Source organism: Podarcis melisellensis (assembly GCF_964234715.1).
Source record: "Podarcis melisellensis genome assembly, chromosome: 4".
In the NCBI taxonomy this organism is placed as follows: Eukaryota; Metazoa; Chordata; class Lepidosauria; order Squamata; family Lacertidae; genus Podarcis; species Podarcis melisellensis.
In genome coordinates this window covers 79,322,116-79,343,078 of record NC_138531.1, presented here as the reverse complement: position 1 = coordinate 79,343,078, position 20,963 = coordinate 79,322,116, and the positions used below count along the sequence as shown (strand labels likewise).

General features: G+C 44.3%; 1 protein-coding gene across 2 annotated transcripts in view; it reads right to left on the bottom strand.

Moving 5' to 3' along the window:
- Positions 1–20,963, bottom strand: part of LNX2 (ligand of numb-protein X 2) — a 76,394-nt gene that overhangs the window by 20,470 nt on the left and 34,961 nt on the right. The window lies entirely within an intron of this gene.

Here is a 20,963-nt window from a genome sequence, read left to right as displayed (position 1 = left end):
TACCACTCCAAAATGATATTGCCACCAGCCTTTGGGGGTGACCAAAATGGTGGCCATCAGGAGGGAAAAGAGCACCAGCAGATTTTGTCCGCAACCCGCCACTGAAATCCCCCACCACTTTTGTACCCTGAAAATGGGGACATGAAATTGGTGTGTGTGTGTGTGTGTACCGCAAACCTAAATACTGAATTAAAATTAGATGTCCATGTAACCCAGTTTCTGCGCCAATAAAAGCTGACTGCAACAACCCGTTTCACATTATGCAAAATGAGCAGTTTTAACATAAAGAACATAAGAGGAGCCTGCTGGCTCCACCTTCCTGTTCTCACAGTGGCCAACAAGATGCCTGAGGGAAGCCCGCAAGCAGGACTCTCCTTCCTTGCATTTTCCAGCTACTGGTATTCAGGAACATTACTGCCTCAATCGTGGAAGCAAAGCAGAGCCATCATAGATCAAAAGCCCTCTCCTCCGATCCTCTTTTAAAGCCATCAAAGCTGGTGGCTATCACTGCCTCCTACGGGAGAAGTATTTCCTTTTATTTGGACTGATCATTCGGCTTCATTGGATGCCAACGAGTTCTTGTGTTATGAGAGTGGGAGAAAACCTTTTCTCTGTCCACCTTCTGCATGCTATGCATGATTTCCATGGGTAGTCATATTCTGGATAATATCGTGAAATTGTTTACTATTTACATCATTTGTTCTGGTGTGTTAGGGAGGCAACAGGCGCCTAGCTACACGTTCCATGAAAACAGCCCCCTTTGCGTGTGTGTGATTCAGAACAGAGCAGCAGCAGCGTGCGCACATTTCCGTACTTCCAGTAACTCAACTTTCCAAAGCTGCTTTTCCTTACAAGAGGCTGCCAGGATTTTCTTTCACGTATTTGCACGTAAGCTGTAGTTCAGTTCTAGGCTATGTTGGATACTGAAACCCACTCCCAACAGCTGGAAATGTTCTCTTCTGGCTCCTGGCATTGCCTGCACACTTTTAAACATTCCTTGACAGCTGTTAAGAGCTAGAAGTTTGCTGTAAAAAGAATCATAGCTGAATTTGTCACACAGAGGCACCACATTCTGTACTTTTCCAACGCTCCAATGGTGTCACAGAACACTCGTTCCAAAACATTATACGGAAATGGGATGGCCTAGTGCTTGGCCCTTTATTTTCCCACAACGAAAACATTTTCCAGTGCTATGCACCAGCTATTATGTGCTTTTTTGGCTACAAGCGAGTCTACGTGGGGCAGCAGGAGCACTTAAGCTCAAAACAAAAACAATTCATTTCATTGACTTAGCACAAAACAAATACTCCTATTGTGTATTAGAGGTTAGAAGACCCCATTCATCAAACCTGCCTTTTAAAACAGGAGGAAACACGAACATACGTGCAGAGACATTTGGCTCCATTTCCACCGCTACCACCCGGCCCTGTTATGCATTTTATAGTGAGCAATATCAAAAGCCAAACGCATATGTGGAAAGTTTGTCCATCTCAGTGATTAGCAATTAAAACTCTGTGCGCTCTATTATCTACACACAAACACACACGGTTTTGATGACTGCTGCTTATGAGTAATGTCTGTGTTTTCATATTTTGGGGGTTTGCAATGTGTTTTGTTATTTTGTCATTAGCTGCAGCGGACATTGAAAGGCAAGAGAAATATCTTAATTTAAAACAAAACTCAAGAGGAACATCAGTTTTCATCTATCTTTTTTATATATACATTTTTATTAGTTTTACATCAAAGTTGCACACCATAAACATAACATTTTCAAACCTTAAAAAAGTGGTTCTTTCGAACCTTGAGCCCTCCCTCCCTCCCTCCCTCCCTCCCTCCCTCCCTCCCTGGGTTCCAATTCTAAACATTTTCCTGGAAATCTTTTACTGTAATCTATCATATAATCATGGCATCCAAAATCCATATTACTTTACAAGTGTCATTGTATTCCGGCCAATGATTTCAACTGTTTACAGTGGTCTCTCAAATATGTTAGAAAATTATTCCAGTCTTTTAAGAATACTTGGTCTTCCTCATTTCTGATCTTTCCCAGCTGTCATCTATCTGTGCAATGTACCAATGCAGACATAATACTGGTTATATGACATCCCCCAAAGAATCCTGGGAAATGGGGTTTATTCCTCAGAGTGCATTAATAATACACACACTTCCCAGCCTTCTCTAGGGGAAATCAGGAGCTTAAAATGTATGGTGTTTATATAGCCCAATCTTCTGTTTATTTTCCTGGTTTGTTAACTAACACTAAGCTACAATTCTCAGGCTAAGCGCTAGCTTCCCAGGAAGCGCTAGCTTAATACAAACCAGGATTTTTGTTTCAAACTTGTGGTAAAGAAAGCTCTCCAGTATCCACAATGAGCCATATCAGGAGATCAGGCTAGGAAACCAGAGCTCTCCCTCTGCAGACTTTATCTTACCTTGAAACAAAATCCACACCTACCCCGTAACTGTGGTTAGACAGTTCATTGGTATCTACTGTATGTGAAACCTCAGGCCTGGGGGTCAGATGTGGCTCTCTTTCTGGCCTTTGGGAGTCTCCCAGACCATGTCCACTCCGCAAGCCACACCCTTCACTGGCCCTCCTCTGAGTCCTTCTTGGCTGCTTTTGCTTGCCGCAATGCCTCCTTGAACAAGCACTATGATACCACTATGAAGACTCATGGCTTCCCCCAAAGCATTCTGGGAGCTAGAGTTGGTTCAAAGAGTGTTGAGAGTTGTTAGTCCACAAACACCCATTCCCCTCACAGAGGTACCATTCCCAGAATTCCCTGTGAAGAGGGACTTACAAAGTGCTGCCAGCCAACACTGAGCTAGAGGAACCAATGGTTACTCAGTCCCAGGCAGTCCCAGTTCCTATGTGACTTCAAACTGTACTTTCAGATTCTTGCTTAAAGAGAAACCCTGGTTGGTCTTAGCTACGATTACGGCTGATGCCGGCAAAACTGCTTAAGAGGGGAATTTGAGGAGGAGAGTGAAGTTTGCGTGGCTTCCAATGCGCTAGCTGTGGTTAGCAAAAAGCCTGCTCCGAGCACATTAATAATACACACACACTTGATTTGTGGAACAAAGAGCAAGTCACGTCGACAGGCTACTGTTATAAATAGGTTTCATAATTAATAGCTGACAGCCAATACCCTGGCTTTTCTAATGAAATAAAACACGCGATACGATGAGATGGAGAGAAAGTCACACTGGTGGGAGATAATTAAAATGTCAGTCCCAGCCAAGTAGCTTTGCGTTTGCATGTTAATGAGGTCACCTCCCTGGCACGTGCTAACTAGCCGTGGTCTTAAACAGGAAGGCTAGCAACAGGGAAAGCAACACAGGTTGGTGCCTGGGGGTCTGGGGTGGTTAGAGGTCGTTGCTGTGGGGCACTGCAGTATTATTAGCCCCCTACTGCAGAGGGGGGAAGGGAGACCTGAAACGGAAAGAACCATAGTTTGCCTTAGGCAACCTAGTGATTTTGGGGCCGAGTTCAGCTGGGGACTCCCCATTTACACTGGTAATCCTGGATATCATACTGCTTTGGGAATACAGTGGTACCTCTGGTTACAAACTTAATTCGTTCTGAAGGTTCGTTCTTAACCTGAAACCGTTCTTAAACTGAGGTACCACTTTAGCTAATGGGGCCTCCTGCTGCCACCCGCCACAGGCACGCAATTTCTGTTCTCATCCTGAGGCAAAGTTCTTAACCCGAGGTACTACTTCCGGGTTAGTGGAGTCTGTAACCTGAAGTGTTTGTAACCCGAGGTGTTTGTAACCCGAGGTACCACTGTAGAGGCTTCTCATTGGCATGTTTTCTTGAAGGTAACCTTTTGCGTTTGGAAACTGTTCCATAGTAGCAATTCCTTCCTCCAGATGACTTAGTCATAAGCAAATTAGTCGCATCGATTCTACATTTATTCATGATTGTGTGTAAGCCTTTTATTTATGCACAAAATCAAAAAATATTTTTAAAAACAACAACCAGAACAAGGCATCATATACACCACCCACTGCTCTGTGCAAAAACATGCATCATCACACTTATTCCAAAGATTGGTTATAAAAGGATTGCCTTGTATGACTGCCATCAGCAAAATCTTTCTATCCAAAGCAGTTCCATTGAAATCAATGGAAAGTTACGTGGTTTGGAGATTGTTCCTATCAGGTAGTATAATTCCAGAGGGGCGGGGTGTCAAAACACATAGTGCATCCTAAAAATGTTTATTTCCCAGCAAATATGAAAAGCTGTGCAATCAGTAAGGCTCTTGAACATTCCAGATTGAAGCAGCTGCAGCATATTCTTGTATTATACGTTTCAGCAAAATATTGCATTATACAAATATTGTATCTTGTATTATACGTTTCAGACGTAGCTGAACAGCACAGCAAACCCATCATGAAGACAACTGCAAATCCATTTTTAATAGGAATACTGTCGAAATGACAAATGCTCCTGGCATTAGTTGACAACGGATGTATTTGCCCCAGTCGAGCGAAGGAGATCTGTGAGTGCAATTAATGCAAATATGGATAAGCACAATGATACTCAATCCCAAAATCAATTTATCTGTTGATGTGGACTGAAATGTGCATTCCCCAACCTGGGGAACTAATGGTGTGCTATGCACAGCCTAAACTAGCCCAGATATGCTACAATACATCCCGGCTCCAGCCCTGTGCAACTTTGACACTTTAAGTCCTGTAATGACACCTTGTTTCACCACCCTTCTTCTCAGTTACCTTGAAAGGAAGATCACTGTTATCAGCACAGTGCATACTCTGTGCTAAAAATATTCATACAGTGTCTCAGCAATCCAGATTCTGCACCACAAAAAGGAATTCCCAAATAATGATGCAACTCAAGCAAATCTGCCTATTTTTGTTTTGCATTAGCTTATTATTCCATTTGGCACCATTTGTGCCTGGCTGCACAGTAGAAGCAGAAGGTCCCAAATTCAATCCCTGGCATCTCCAGGTAGGGCTGGGAGAGAACCTTTGCCTGAGATCCTGGAAAGCCCCTGCCGAGTGATGCTGAGCTAGATGGAGCAATGATCTGACTTGGTATAAGGCAGATTCCTAGGTTCTTATCAAAGATTCCCAGACAATTGTGCCAAAGGACCATTCTCAAAAGCTTTGTTGCCTTCTGCAAACAGTCATGGGGCAGGTAGTGCAGCTTTAGTTGTGAGTTTGCCATCCTTTGCATGGACTCTCTCCCACATTCTCCCTTGGCAGGTTTCATGAACTATCCCAGGCATAGGCAAACTCAGCCCTCCAGATGTTTTGGGACTACAACTCCCATCATCCCTGACCACTGGTCCTATTAACTAGGGATGATGGGAGTTGTAGTCCCAAAACATCTGGAGGGCTGAGTTTGCCTATGCCTGAACTACCCTCTCAGGCAAGCCAAATTTTCCATTGGCTGCAAACTAAATTGCTTTGGAATAAAAGGAGATGCTATCAAGATACAGGACTGGCAGCAGCAGAGACGAATGACAAATAGGGGCAGATTCAGAGTGCCAAGATCTGAACTGGCATGCACAGCTCTAAGGTGCGCAGTGAATTCCTCTTGCGGCTACCATGAGAATCACTTTGTTCCTTTCTTTCTCATTCCTCATGCGGCTGATGGAAACTTTTCCTTATGAGTACCAACAGTGTGGGTTTCCAAGCAAGGGAAAGAAAGGGAACTCTGACCATAAAATTCAGTGTATTACATGGTGATCATGATTCTGCCTTATACCATCAGAGCCTTGAAATGCCATTTCCTTTTTGGCCACCATTTGGTTAAGGCAGGAAATCACATGTGCATTAGATGTTTTGAAAGTATTTGGAGGAAACTGAATTGATGTGGTAGACTGTCAGGATGTTTCCGTGACTGAGGATATCTGCTAAATACCTGAACAATTGGTGGAAAAGACAGGGGTGAGGTAGCGTCTAAATGTTTTTCCAGCTATGTTTTTAACTTTCTTAACTGGTTTGTTTATTTTCCTCTCTGACCTGGCTGTTCCAATTTAAGCCCATTATGCTTTAAGATTTTAAAATGCAGAATTCCTTTAGTTTGGCTGTACTAAGAATTTAGAAACACACGTACACCCTGCAATCTTAATCATGTAAATAATATTGGGCCCAACATTGTCTGCTCCCAATACTTGCATGCCATATTAAATTTTTTTTCAAACAATACCCAAGTAGAAAACAGATACTTTATTGGCACATTTTTGTGTTTTACTTTGAAAGATTTTAGATAGCAGATTTGCTAGTTCCACTTAAAGATAGGTGTCTCTGCAACCCCTCAGAAGTCAAAAGCTGCTCATGTACTGTACTTTTTGCATAGGATTAAAGAATGCATGCTAGATATTATTTCCTGGTTGAGCCTTACAGATCCTTCTGAGTACCTTGCTTGAGGTGAGCGGTGGGCAGGTGGTAAAATATCTGAATGTTGTCATGCCTCTTGGACTTGCTATGAAAGTCAGTTCTTAGCTTGTCAATGGACTGACAAAAATAATGTGCTTGTTCTACAATTTCATTTTTCCTTTCTTTTCGCACACATGACAAGTGAGTGGAGGAGGGGAGGAAAGAGCCATGCCAATCTGGGCATGCACCCAAAATAAAACATGTAATTTTATTTTATGCAAAATTTGCTCCCACTCTAAGCATAAGACATTCTGCCTGCAAAATGAGAACATTTCTTAGCACAGAACCCCAATTTCTCAAACGTAATAGATGGGCTGCTCTCATCGTTAGCCCAGCAAGGAGAGAAAAACATCCCTCCCTGATGATGGAGGCAGGCCCCAACATAATGGCAGCCATGTAAACTGTAGTTGGAGAGAGGATGGTTTTTATCTTCACAATGTTGATTGAATGTTAAAGGAAGAAAGACCCAAAGGAAGCTTGAGCTGGGAAGAGGAAGTAAATGGCATTTATAGTCAAACTAGGAGAGTCTGTCATCACCTACACCAGGGATGGGAAACCAGAGGTGCTCCAGATGTTATTGGATCCCAACTTCCATCAGCCCCAGTTAGCACAGCCAACAGTCATGGATGATTAGGGGAGTTGTAACTCGGCAACATCCTGAGAGCCATAGGTTATGAACCATAGCGCTAAATTGCTACCCATCAAGGTTTTTGGAGAGAAGATTGGTCATATTACAGTGCTATCCCAAGTGAGAAGGCTCATCCCTCCTGAATTTGGAGTACAAGGCTCCTGCAAGTCATGATGAGGCACTGCTATGTACAGCTGAAATGATTACCAGGTGTTCCCCGGGGGGGGGGGGGGAATAGTGCATTCTACATACAGTGGTACCTCGGGTTACATATGCTTCAGGTAACATACGCTTCAGGTTACACACTCTACTAACCCAGAAATAGTGCTTCAGGCTAAGAACTTTGCTTCAGGATAAGAACAGAAATTGTGCTCCGGTGGCACCGGGAGGCCCCATTAGCTAAAGTGGTGCTTCAGGTTAAGCACAGTTTCAGGTTAAGAACGGACCTCCGGAACAAATTAAGTACTTAACCTGAGGTACCACTGCGTGCAACAGTTCAGTTATCACCTGCCAAATACGATTCAGGTAATTGGGTGCCTTCCATCAGTCATTTGGGCCTATTTCATGAAACATACTGGCTGACCTTGTGCTAGTCACTGTCTTCTTGAACTAGCCTACCTCACAGGGTTGTTGTGAAGGTAAAAAAGGGAAGAAAAGCCTGCCGTGTGTGCTGCCCTGTGCTTATATGAGAATGAACGAATGAATGCGTACATAAAACAGCACACAGATAAATATGACTGCAGTCCTGTTTAGGGAAGCTTTTAATGTCTGATGTTTTCTTGCTTTTTTTAAATGATTGTTATTATCATTAATTCTATTGGGAGCTGCCCAGAGTGGCTGGAGAAACCAAGCCAGATGGGCGGGGTATAAATAATAATAACTGTTATTATTATTGCAGATGAGGGCTAAAATGATTTTTTGTATAGAGGAGCATCCCGATTCCCTGAATATAGATAACTTGCAGGCAGAAAGAGGCTAGATCCCTTCTTTATGACAACTAGTTTTCAACATACAGGGAATCTGTTTATAAGGAAGAATAATCAAGTGACACCTGAATTGTGGTGTATAAGTTTACAATCTTATCTGCTGCTCATGATAACTAGACCTTGATGATCAGCCTGGATTTTCATGAGCCACTTTACGCAGAAAGGCTCAAAGAGATACTAAAAACAGCGCAAACAAAAAAGCGACCAGACCATAAAACAAATCCTTGCCTTCCCCAACAGAGGCAATCAGATAAGCCCCAAAATACCATCAACTGCTGTATAAATTTAACAGTGAAATGCTTGAGAGAAGAGAAACCCCCTGGCACCAGAAAGATGTTGTTTTTGGGGCCAGGAGAGCCTCTCTGGGGAGAGCATTCCATAAACCAGGGGCTGCTACTGAAAAGGCCCCTTCTCTTTTTGCTATCCTACACACACAAGCCTCCCATGATGTAATATCTAGCACCCACCGCAAACTCTGTACATTGGGCACGGTAGATTTATTATTATAACAGTCATAATACTGGTGAAAGAATTGCAAGCAAGATGATAGCAAGTGTCAAGGGAAAGAGAGAAAGAGCTATAAAATCTGCCTTTCAAAACACATAATTCACTCAGAAATGAGCCCCTTGGAATTTCAGAATGACAACCGAATAGCGTGGCTGATGCTACTGCTTCTTCTTTTAAATTTTGCATGACGTACTCCCGATCAGGATGCCGCTTGCAACTGCGATTTGTCAGTGAGCATCACTGCGCAGCCTTAAGAAGGTGGCTTCTAACAAATTACATCTTGTAGTTTATCCTTTTAAGAAATAGTATGACAAGGAACATCTCTCCCGGAGGGCACAATTGATGATGCGGCTTCTGTCGTGTTAAGATTTGCTAATTGGGCGCTGAGCTTGGTGCGGCTGCGCCAACAGAACAATCCCGTGATGAAAACCAATGCATGATTCACACCAGCCTTTGCCTGGTTCTCACATGCATTTACTCCGCTTGATTTCTTCTCTGCACTCCATGTCTCCTTGGATCACCTCACAGGCAGTCACAGCTGTTTTTGGACTACAATTCCCATCATCTCTGACCTGGTCCTGCTAGATAGGGATGATGGGACTTGTAGTCCAAAAACAGCTGGAGACCCGAGTTTGAGAAACCCTGCTCTAACCCACGGATTGCCGAACTGGCCCCCAAAAGTGCCCCCACTTCTATTACAACCCATTATGTTGGGGAGTCATAGCTGAGGAAGTAAGGACTCCATGGGAAGAGGGACTGATTGTTGAACCACTCTGTGAATTGTACCTCTGTGGTGGGAATAGGGGTTTCTGAACCAACTGCAGTTCCCAGGATTCTTTGGGGGAAGCCGTGGCTGCTAGAAGTGGCATGATACAACTTTAAATGTATACGGTCTGACAGTTTCATGCCAGTAAAGTGGCTTTGTCTGCCACTGAAGGCACAAAAACAAGTTAAAAGGACGGAAATGAGTGACTAGTTCCAAATCAGTTATGAATGGAATTTTAAATAATTGAAACAAATGGAGTAATTAAACAGGATAGGGAATCATTTCCGCTTTAGAGCAACTGACTGCACTGGCTTCAGACTTCCTTTGCCTTGCTTTCCATTTGCCTTAGCATCCACTCCACAGGAACCTGTTCTGACAGTGATCTATATGTCACCTGACTAACATCAAACAAACAAAAAAAGCACAAAAACCCTATAAGCAGAGTTCGGATTTAAGCCTAATTACGCCGCAGCTCCGAAGCAGATGCTCGGCCCATCTCAGCGCTCGGCAGAATTACAGCATCTTACATGGGGGCTTAGCCAGCTGCCTTAACTAGGCACTGATATAGCAGGATAATTAGAGACAACATAAACGGCTCCATATCTGATCTTGTCATATTTTTCATGACAAGCATCTGGCGCTGCAAAAACAAAGCTCCGTGTCAATTTCTGATGACTTCACCCTCCATCAAACATGGCTTGCCTCAACAGGGATCTGTTCCATGATTGAAGATGCGCTGATGGCGGGGGGGGGGGGGGCAGGAATGACAAATGATGCAAAACTGTAAGGAATATTCTCTTGATTCCACCCCACCCACCATTTTTATTTAAGTGTGCTAATTATATGACAGTAATAATCAGGGCCCACTTTTATCCAGCCACTAGCTGAGGCTCCAATACTTTGGCCACCTCGTGAGAAGAGAAGACTCCCTGGAAAAGACCCTGATGTTGGGAAAGATGGAGGGCACAAGGAGAAGGGCATGACAGAGGACAAGATGGTTGGACAGTGTTCTCAAAGCTACCAGCATGAGTTTCACCAAACTGCGGGAGGCAGTGGAGGACAGGAGTGTCTGGCATGCTCTGGTCCATGGGGTCACGAAGAGTCGGACATGACTAAACGACTAAACAATAACAACAACAACAACATTTTTCACTGATGCTGGGGTGTATGGAGTGTTAGAGTAAGGGCAGTACCTGTGGTGGGGGACACGTCGTGCTCCTTCTGGGGTAGTCTGTCCTCCTTTGGTCCCCACCCTGCACTTAGCTCTCACCTGTGGCTCCTAGAAGCTGTCAACATGTGACAGCAGCCACACCCTGGGAAATGGCTTCAACTGGCCAGCTAAACCAGGTGAGGGTAGCCAATGGGTCTCAAACCCTCACCAAGTTAGGAACTTCCCTGCATGTGAGTCTCTGGCAGATTGAGACCAATAGCGGGTCCAACAGTCAAGAAGGTGGTTTCTTCACGTGCTGCAGAGGGAAGTGAGGGGCAAATGCAGCTTGTCAGCCTTGTAAGGTAGCCCATCTAGAAGAAGGAAAACTCTGATCCTAAACCTCTGCTGCCTTGCGGGATACCTTTGGGAGAAGAATAGGCTAGGGAGTAAACCCTACACAAATCCAGAGTGGAGTCCCTAAGGAGGTGCCTTGTACACCTCCATCCGGCGGGGGCGCCAACTTGAATAAAATACAGTGGTACCTCGGGTTACATACACTTCAGGTTACATACGCTTCAGGTTACACACTCCGCTAACCCACAAATAATACTTCGGGTTAAGAACTTTGCTTCAGGATGAGAACAGAAATCGTGCTCCGGTGGCGCGGCAGCTGCAGGAGGCCCCATTAGCTAAAGTGGTGCTTCAGGTTAAGAACAGTTTCAGGTTAAGAAGAAGAAGAAGAAGAGTTTGGATTTGATATCCCGCCTTTCACTCCCTTTAAGGAGTCTCAAAGCGGCTAACAATCTCCTTTCCCTTCCTCCCCCACAACAAACACTCTGTGAGGTGAGTGGGGCTGAGAGACTTCACAGAAGTGTGACTGGCCCAAGGTCACCCAGCAGCTGCATGTGGAGGAGCGGAGATGCGAACCCGGTTCCCCAGATTAGAGACTACCGCTCTTAACCACTACACCACACTGGCACCTGGAACGAATTAAGTATTTAACCCGAGGTACCACTGTATGGGGGGGCAGGGAAGCCCCACCCTGCATAATGGATCACAAGACACAGAACACACAGAGACCAATTGAATGGCAATGCCCATCAACTTGGGGGGCCAGCAGCCTCTATTGTGGGGGCAAAGGGACCTCAGCCCCTAGGCGTTGGCTCCTATAGCTTCTGGAAACTCCTGCAGCCAAGCTGGTGCCAAACATATTGCTCCACTTTCCTTTAGACCACGTCAGCGAGGCCGAGGGGGAGCAGGTCGTGTCATCTGGGCATCCCAGGACTTCCCTAAACTCTGCCCAGGCTTGCACCCCAGGGAGGTCACTTTAGTGTTGGAGTTGGAATCCAACAACATCTGGAGGGGCTTGCCCCCCGATGTCCACAAAAACACTTGAAAACATCCGCACACAGCCATCCCCATGTTGCTTAGTAATGTTATACAAAGCGTTTGGAGGCGGGCTCAGCATTATGCTAAGCTTTCCTAGTTCTAACTGGGTATAAATGACTAATATATTACATTGCCACAAGAAAGATGCTGACAGCAGGAGCTGAAAATGCTGCTAGACGGGCAGAAGCAAAGGCTAAGATTAGAGGTGCCAAGTTTACGAAAGACAGGAGGGAAGTTGGGATAATTTGTGGCAGACCTTTTCCTCTTGCCTCCAGATGAATCACGTCTCCTCACCTGATGGAATATTGCAGTCTGAACGCTGAGCAAAAGTGTGGTGCCCTCACAGGAAGAGGTCTAGTTTGATTGAAAAGTTTCGGGAGCAAAGACATCACATTTGCCCAGCACTGAAACGGCAATATTTGGTACCTTGGGAAAGGGATACAATTCCCCCCCCCCTCAGCTTCTGCATACATAGCACTCAACACACCACCCAGCAGCCATTAGACCTCTGGTTGATGGACAAGGCTGGCATCATTGAGCATCTGTTGAGGCCTAGACCCCAATAGGGCTCCCATGTGATGCTACTCATCCTTCCTACTGTTGTTGCCTGTTCACCTGCCCTCTCAAGGCTGCGTTGGCGAGCAAGGAGAGGAGCGATAACTTCTATACGTCTCATCTTCCTCCTCTTGGAGAGGCACGGATTGGGCCCAGGGGGAAGAAGTGAACATATCAGCAGTGGCAAAAGTGGAATAGGAACCGGTGGCCCATCTGGTCCAGCTTCCTGTTCTCACAGTGGCCAACATGCAGGACCTGAGGACAACAATACAGTAGTACCTTGTACTACTGTATTGTAGTAAACATACGCTTCATGTTTCATACACTTCAGGTTACAGACTCCGCTAACCCAGAAATAGTGCTTCAGGTTAAAAACCTTGCTTCAGGATGAGAACAGAAATCGTGCTCTGGCGGCAGCAGGAGGCTCCATTAGCTAAAGTGGTGCTTCAGGTTAAGAACAGTTTCAAGTTAAGTACAGACCTCCGGAATGAATTAAGTACTTAACCCGAGGGACCTCTGTACTCTGCGGTTTCTAGCAACTGGTATTCAGAAGCAATACTGCCTCCTATTCCTCCACGAATTTGTCTAATCCTCTTTCAAAGCCATCTAGGCCGGCGCCACCACTGCCTCCTAAAGGAGTGAGTTCCATAGTTTCTCATTCTACTTGTGAGCTTCCCACAGGCATCTGGTTGGGCACTGAGAGAACAGGATGCTGGCCTGATCCAGCAGAGCTCTTTTTATGTTCTTCACCTCAGCCTCGGTCTCCCTGCCACCCATCCCTCCCCTCCCCGACAGCTCCGCTTCAGCATGCACTTGTGAATGCCCCTTCCCCCCAAGATTCATGTCCGCTTGCGAACGCAAAAAGGGCTCTTGCCTGTTGGTGGCAGAGAGGGAGGGAGAAGCACAACTTCAACCTTACGAACGCAGAATATTAGGGCACATTTAACGGAGGCCTTGGAACCTGCATTTCATATTTGTGGTGCTTGGCGTTTCCATAGTAACAAGAAGCTTCAGGCTTTAATTACAGCAGCGACTTTAAAAAGAGTGCTAACTCCTTTCTCTCTCCCTCTCTCTTTCTGTTTCTCTCAAGGACACCTCTTGTATGTTGTCTTACGAAAAGCTAATATTAGGTTCTAGAATAAATTATACAGAGAGCTCTGCGTACTCTGCAGAGAAGGACGGGAATCAAAACTGCCCCCACCCCTTCCGCCCCAGTAAGCTAAATTCTGCAAGCTACGTAAGTCGCCGAGTTCCAAGAAATGTGCATTTAATACTTAATTTTGTTTGTGGCCATTGTGAGGTAGGGCAAGGATATTTGTGGGACGATGGAGCCCTACCCCCACCCCCACCTTCACCACTGGCAATCCTACCCAGCCTCCTTGATGTCTTTGCGATATCACAGCAAACATCAGCCCCATGTCCTTTCAAGCAGATACAGCAACAAATAAGGATTTAAAGCCGTTTGGGTGAAATAAAATAAAACTAAGCTGCTCAGGCTGCTGAGTGCTGATAAGGAAAGGCCCCTTAACTTCCCTTGATTTAGACTTGCAAGCACTAAAAACAAAACACGACTGAGCCTTCAAGAACTTGCAAAAGGAAAAGCTGCAAAAAAGCAAGGATCGGGTCATCCGCCCCCATTCCCATCAACTCCTGTGCCCAATGCCATCCCTTCCCTGGCAGCGCGGCAGGGATAGCAAGGTCATTTTCTTCTCTCTCCCGAGGTCTCGGACTCCCCTCTGGTGCCTAGAACCCTACAGCAGCAGCATTCCAGTCTCAAGGAGCCATGGGAAACGCTGTTTCCCAGGGCTCCCGAGGCCCCAATATGTAACTGCCCCACCATCAAGTAAGTCTGGGAGGAAGAAAAGAGGACAGCGATATCAGGAGGCAGATTTTGTTGGCATCAGTAGAAGTGATGGTCAAACTTTGGTACACAGCAAACCAAGCCCTGTTCCAAATTTGGAAGGGTCTGGGATTGCCTTGTATTGGGGGTGAAGCATCTCAAACTGCAGGAGTTTGCATTTTGAATACCCCAAAATTCACCCTCATCACCAGTGCTGAGTTCTGTGCCTGATGCTAAATCTGGTCTCTTGGGAACATCTTGGGATCATCTTCTAATAACTAATGTACTAAAAATTCTGGCAGTTTTTACAGTCTGCAAAACCAGAGATTACACTTGTGCATGCACTGTATAGCCATTATTATAAAGAAGGGAGGGAGGGAGCTGCAATCCTATAGCCACATACCTGGGACCGAGTCCCACTGAATTACTGTATTTTTCACTCTATAAGACGCACCCAACCATAAGACGCACCTAGTTTTTAGGGGAGGAAAACAAGAAATAAGAAGCCTCCTGAGCGAAGAGGGAGCGCTCCTCCCTCTTCACTCAGGAGGCTTTGCAGGGCTATCCCTGAAGCCAGGAGAGCAAGCGGGATCGGTGTGCACTGATCCCGCTTGTTCCCCTGGCTTCAGCGAAAGCAAGACTCCTGGCTTTCCCCCGACCTCCCGCAAGAGCCATGCACTCTTTAAAGGGAGTGCTGCGCTTGGGGGCTTTTCAGAGCCGCACACTTTGTCCCTTCCCCCACCTCCCGCAAAAGCCAGGGATAGCTGCGCAAAGCCTCCACAGGGCAGCAGGATGAAGGCTCCCCGCTGCCCTGTGGAGGATTCACGCGGCTAAGCCCGAAGCTAGAACAGCTAGAAGGAGCACTGCGCAGCACTCCCTCTAGCTGTTCTGGCTTCTGGGGTAGCCCGCAAAGCCTGCATTCGCTCCATAAGACGCACCCACATTTCCCCTTACATTTTAGGAGGGGGAAAGTGCGTCTTATAGAGTGAAAAATATGGTGGATGTCTACTTGTGGGTAGACATGCATAGGATTGCATTGAAAGTTACTGAAACGTAGATATAAAGGAAATATACATGTCAATGCACCATAATCCACAGAAAAATATGTAACAGTGAACCCTGGGGGCGGGGGAATGAGGCTTTGTATCATTAACATAAAGACACCAAAAGAAATTCAGTAATCACAGTTCATTAATCACAACTGCATATTGATCAATCAAATTATAACAAAAAGGAAAAGTACATACCCTGTTTCACACACGCTCACCAATTCCATCTAAGAAATTCCTGTACGACTTAGTTATGAAGTAATTTCTGCTATACAATCAAGTAACTCAAACCAGCTAGACAAGATCTCTTGACAAGAAAAGACCAAAACCTTTTTTTAGTCAGAATATATAGAAGGGTAGAGTTTTATGCTTGAAGTCATGCAATTAAGAAAGGGAATAATTAACCAGACCTCCCCCCCCCCGCCCTCACTGGTCAAGTGAGTTTGGGGAGGGAGGAGGGTGAAAAATCTGTTTGTACAGGAATTTCAATCTGTCCAACAACTCTTAATACTGTATATGGGATGCTCTTTCAGATTAGAAAGTCTAATGCATTCCGTCAAACCCTTTCCTTTTTGACAGGTGTGTGTGCTTCCAAAGATCAGAACAGAGAAAGCTGCAAGATTTTAAAAATGATTATTGAAATGACAATAGTCCTTTTGTACTGTTAACGCTGAACCTTTTAAAGCAGAAAAAAGTATTTTACCAAAGGTTGCAGTTCCATTTACTCATACATTTACACAACTGCATCTTTTATTTAAGACATTATTTTTTTATCTTGCCTTTCCAAAAGCTCAAGCTGGTTTACAATTCAAGTTTTGCTTTGCAGCTAATCTGAAAAAAAACGAGGAAGCAGAGAGTGTAATGCATGCCCTTTGATCTTGTGCATCATCAGAAAAGCACTTGTCTCTCAAAGGAGACTGGAAAATTTCTCAATCCAAAGTTCCATATCCCTTAAAAAATAAATAAATGAATTAGTCACAGTAATCCAAGTGAGAGCATTCCACTAGCAAAGCACATTAGGTACCAAGTTATTCCATGGCATATATAACTTGTTGGCAGGGTCACAGCAATGGGTGTTCCACCTCCTCCCACCCGCCCCAAGAGATCTTTCAGGACACAGATAGAGCAAGACAGGATAGCTCCATGTCTAAAATCACCTATTGCCAGGATTCCCATGTCTGTACATTAATATTTTTCAAGGATAACAAACAGGAAACTGGAGTCTCTTGCTCTAAGTCTTGATCCTGCCAACATTCTCAACCGATGCAACATCCTTATTCTCCAATTCAAGCACGGCAAAATGGCTGTAACAATAGATCACTGAAATGCTTTTGTAATTGGTTCTACGGATGCAATTCATTTGAAAACTTTGCATCTGAATTGGTCACCTATTTGCCAAGGAGGACCTGAACTTAAGATGCTGGTATTCTGGCCAGGCTGGGACTGATGGGAATTACAGTCCAACACACCTGGAGAGCACCAGGTTGGGGAAGGGCTGCTCTAGAACGTTTACACTGGAAGAACCCCAAATTCTGTATGAGAGGTATGAAAAGCAGCCCCAGAGGCACAGTTAGTTCACAAGCTCCTTTCTGGTAAGGTGAAAATGGAATAAGATTAAGGGTGGGTGGGTAGAATTGTCCGTGTGATCTAAAAGAAGCAGGTGCAATTTGTTTTGCCTGCTTTTTTTCAGCAAAAAGCAAAGACCAGCCAGCATAGAAAGAACAGATAGTAAACTCTGCAAACAGCTCAAGCTCCTGACTGATGGCTGTGGGCTGTTGGCTACTCCGAATCTGGAGAACCCTCTCCACTAAGGATTGCCAGGAGTGAAATGTGCAACCTACAGATCATGTAACTTGCAACCCAAGTCAGCATGGTTCAATGGGCAGCTAATGAGCTAGATCCACTCTGTAGAACATTTTGATCTGGCCCCACTAAGGTACAAGTGATGGAGGCAGAGAAAGCAGACCTCTCCCAGTTCAAGTGCCACATTCTCACATACAAAGGAGGTGCTCTACCACTGAACTACAACCCTTTCCATCTGAGATAAGGCCTCCTCCAGCCATTTACTCCTTCAGATACATGCTTAAGACTTTATTTACCTGCTGAAAATTTCAACATATGCTTATCTGTGGGCTTGGGGGTCATCTGCTCATCATCTTCTGGTATTGAACTGTTACTTTAACTGTGCTATTTCTGGTGTCTCTTTAATACTTATTTATTTTGTCTTATGTGCACCAGCCTGATAATTTATCAGTCTTAGTGGTTTATAAATATTTGAAAGATACAAAATAAAACTCAGCTGTGCTTTCTTATGAGTAGACATGTGCAGGCTTGCACTGTTAATCGTTACAAAACAGAACAGGAAATGGGGTAGGGACACAGAAAGTTAACAGTGAATTCTGGCACCCTGAAAAAATTAATTAAGACGTCTTACTGGAATAAAGATAATCTTAGGCCAAAAAAAAAAAAAGCCCCAAGCAATAGCAAAACTGAGCAATATATTTATGCTAAGGAAAAAGGAATGGAGTGCAAAATGAATATGTGAACGAAGCCCACGTGACACTCAAGTGTTCTTTTAAATAGAAGCCATGTTTGGAAAGATTAACAACTCTTTATGCAGCTTGCTACACTATCAATATTAGAGAAAGGATTTTAAACACAGCCTGCAGACAGGCGTCTCAAAGGCAAATGGCCCTTAGATGATTATGTAAACTCTTGTCTATATCCAAGGGAGTAAAAGAACATACAAATTACGATAATGCTGTATTTGTTCAAGTCAATAGCCGGGCATAATACACCCCTCTATTTTAATCTTCATAATTCTATAGCCATGAAAAGCATTAGAGCCTTCTAAGAAAGCATTTGTCAGATCAAACCGGGGTGCCCCTCCACTTTCCAGACCTATTTTCAAATGTATGTTATGCTTGTCTACTCTTAATAAACCATTCACAATTTCAGATCATTTCCCTTTTATGGACCTCCTCCGTGCAATCGTAACTTTTTAATATCAGGAGTGTTGGAGAAAAGCATGGTAATCTGCAGTGATCATGTTTTTCATGAGAAGCTTGCCCCATGTTGCAAACAAGTGACCCATTGCAGAGAAGGAGGAAAGGCTCTCGTTTCAGTGGCTATTGCTTGTAGAGATGCACCTGTATTGTAGCTCAGCACATGCCCTGTATGCGGAAGGTCCTCTGTTCCCTCCAGGTAAGGCTGAGAAAGTGTCCTTTTGGAAACCCTACATAGCCGGTGCCAAGTCACTGTAGACCAGCCTTCTTCATTTGGCCACCTCCAGAGCAGTGCTGGAAACACTCACCAGCCCGACTGAAGAGGTTCCTGGTGAGACCAGAGGGACATCGCTATGCCTGACAACAACCCCTAACTATAGGATTATTTTGCCCCATCTTTTTGTGCCTGCCAAACAGCCGCGACATGCTTATGCCAATATTTTACTCTTTTGTGAATTGTTCTGTTTTAAATGTGCATTTTATATTTGACTTTTTTTTTAAACGTTTTTTTTAAAAATTGTTAACTTTGCTTGTGCTAAATATGTATTCTGTAGTTGACCTCCTTAGTAATGTTTTATTTTGAAATCTCTAAGATAATATTTTAGTTTCTGTTAATTATGTTGCTTTGTCTGTATACTCTACATTTGACTTTCTTCAGATTGTTTTATTGATGTTTTATTGACATTTTAACATACTGTAAACCGCTTTGAGATTTTTCTTAAAAATATAAAGCAGAATAAAAATGAAATAAATAATAATAATAATAATAATAATAATAATAATAATAATAATAATAATATAAGCTGGGCACCAAATGGCACCGAAAGCCTGGGTTGCAGTTGCCACAACAGAATGTCTATTTGCCAGGGGACTAGATGAACCTCGAGGTCCCTTCCAATGCTACAATTCTGTGATTCTATGATCTCAACTACATTGCTTGACTGTAAGCTTGCCCTTACAACAATTTGCTTGTTCCAGTATGCAAGAAAGAGAAACACACATAGTGGAAACAGAAATGGTACAGTTGTACCTTGGTTGTCGAACAGAATCCGTTCTGGAAGCCCATTCGACTTCGGAAAACGTTTGACAACCAAGGCATGGCTTCCAATTGGCTGCAGGAGTTGCCTGCACGCAATCGGAAGCCGCAGAAGCCACGTCGGACGTTCGGGTTCCAAAGAACGTTCACAAACCAGAACAGTCACTTCTGGGTTTGCAGCGTTCGGGAGCCAAAACCTTCTAGTTGCAAGGCGTTCAGGATTCAAGGTACGTCTGTATTAACTATGGGCTAAGGCAGAGGTTTTTAAACTATGGGCTGTGAGTTCCATTTGGGTGGCCTGCAGGACAGTCAAATACATCTGTACTCAGCCCTATGCTTACTCTCCTTGATGTGATGATGAGGACTAAGATGCTCAGCAAGGGATCTATGATTCGCGTAGCAGTGCAGAATCACAAGACACACATCTTTTGCTGCGCATAAGTCAGCTGGCTCGCTGGAGATGTCAGTCACCAACCCAGTGCCCAAAAATCTCCACACAGTTGTAACTGGAGCCAAGGCAGTAGCAAAAGATGCCTGGTGGCCAGGGAATTTCAAACACTGCTCCAGAGGATGTTGGACTAAAGCTCCCATCATCCTTGTTCACCAGCCATGCTGCCTGAGGCTGATGGGAGTTGTAGTCCAACACATCTAGAAGGCAGCAAGTTGGAGACCATTAATCTCACCTGGTATAAGACACATTCATATACTCTTCAGCATAGCTGTTAAAAGGTACAGGAGTCCTAGTTTCCTTTGCATGTGGCCCCCCATCAGCAAATATCACTTGCAGCTCACAGAAGCGCTCTTGGAAACAAAGTACTTCCATGCTTCAGTACACAGATTGCCAAAGTCTAGGAAAGGGTGAGTCAAGCAAGGCTGTACTATGGAAAATGCCATAGTACACAGTTTACCAGAATAGATGGCCAACTCACATTCTTGGTTTAATTTTTAATCTTGCATGACATCATGATACCAGATGCTGACACAACTTGCTTTCTGTTGATTACTTAGAACGGAAGTTGTGTTCCCCTGAAACCTGTTCCAAGACCAAATGGGAGTTCTGAACACCACTTTTATAACATAAAAAGAGCTTGCTGCATCGTGCTGTTGGGCTATCCAAGTCTAGCACCCTGATTTCGTTGGCAATGTATCTCATTTCTTAAAAACATGAGAATCACCACGAAACAATCATAATCAGAAGTCAATCTGAAATTCATAATCTGCGGGGGGGACACCACTTTTGTCTACATTTGCAATAGAATAAGTTGGGGATGAGACAGGAGGACGGTTCCTATCAATTCAGACTCCAAAAGCAGAATGCCTTTTTGAATGCCTCCTCGATTTAATTCATACACACACCTCCCTAAAAGTGTAAAAGTAAAACGAAGGAAACAGAATGAGGGCTGGATATCTAGGGTGCTAGATATTTACTCACATGCTACAGCATTCAAAATGGGCACCATCTTACCTGCAAATACCTGGTATTTGATTGATTCATTCATTTATGCATATATCCCGCAACCCCTTCTTCCATCACAGAACCCAAGGCAGAGTACATGTGGTTCCCAGGGAGTTTGCCATCCCAGATCTAGCCAAGTGGTGGCCTCATATGCTCTCAGACCATCCCCTGAGACCATAGCTCAT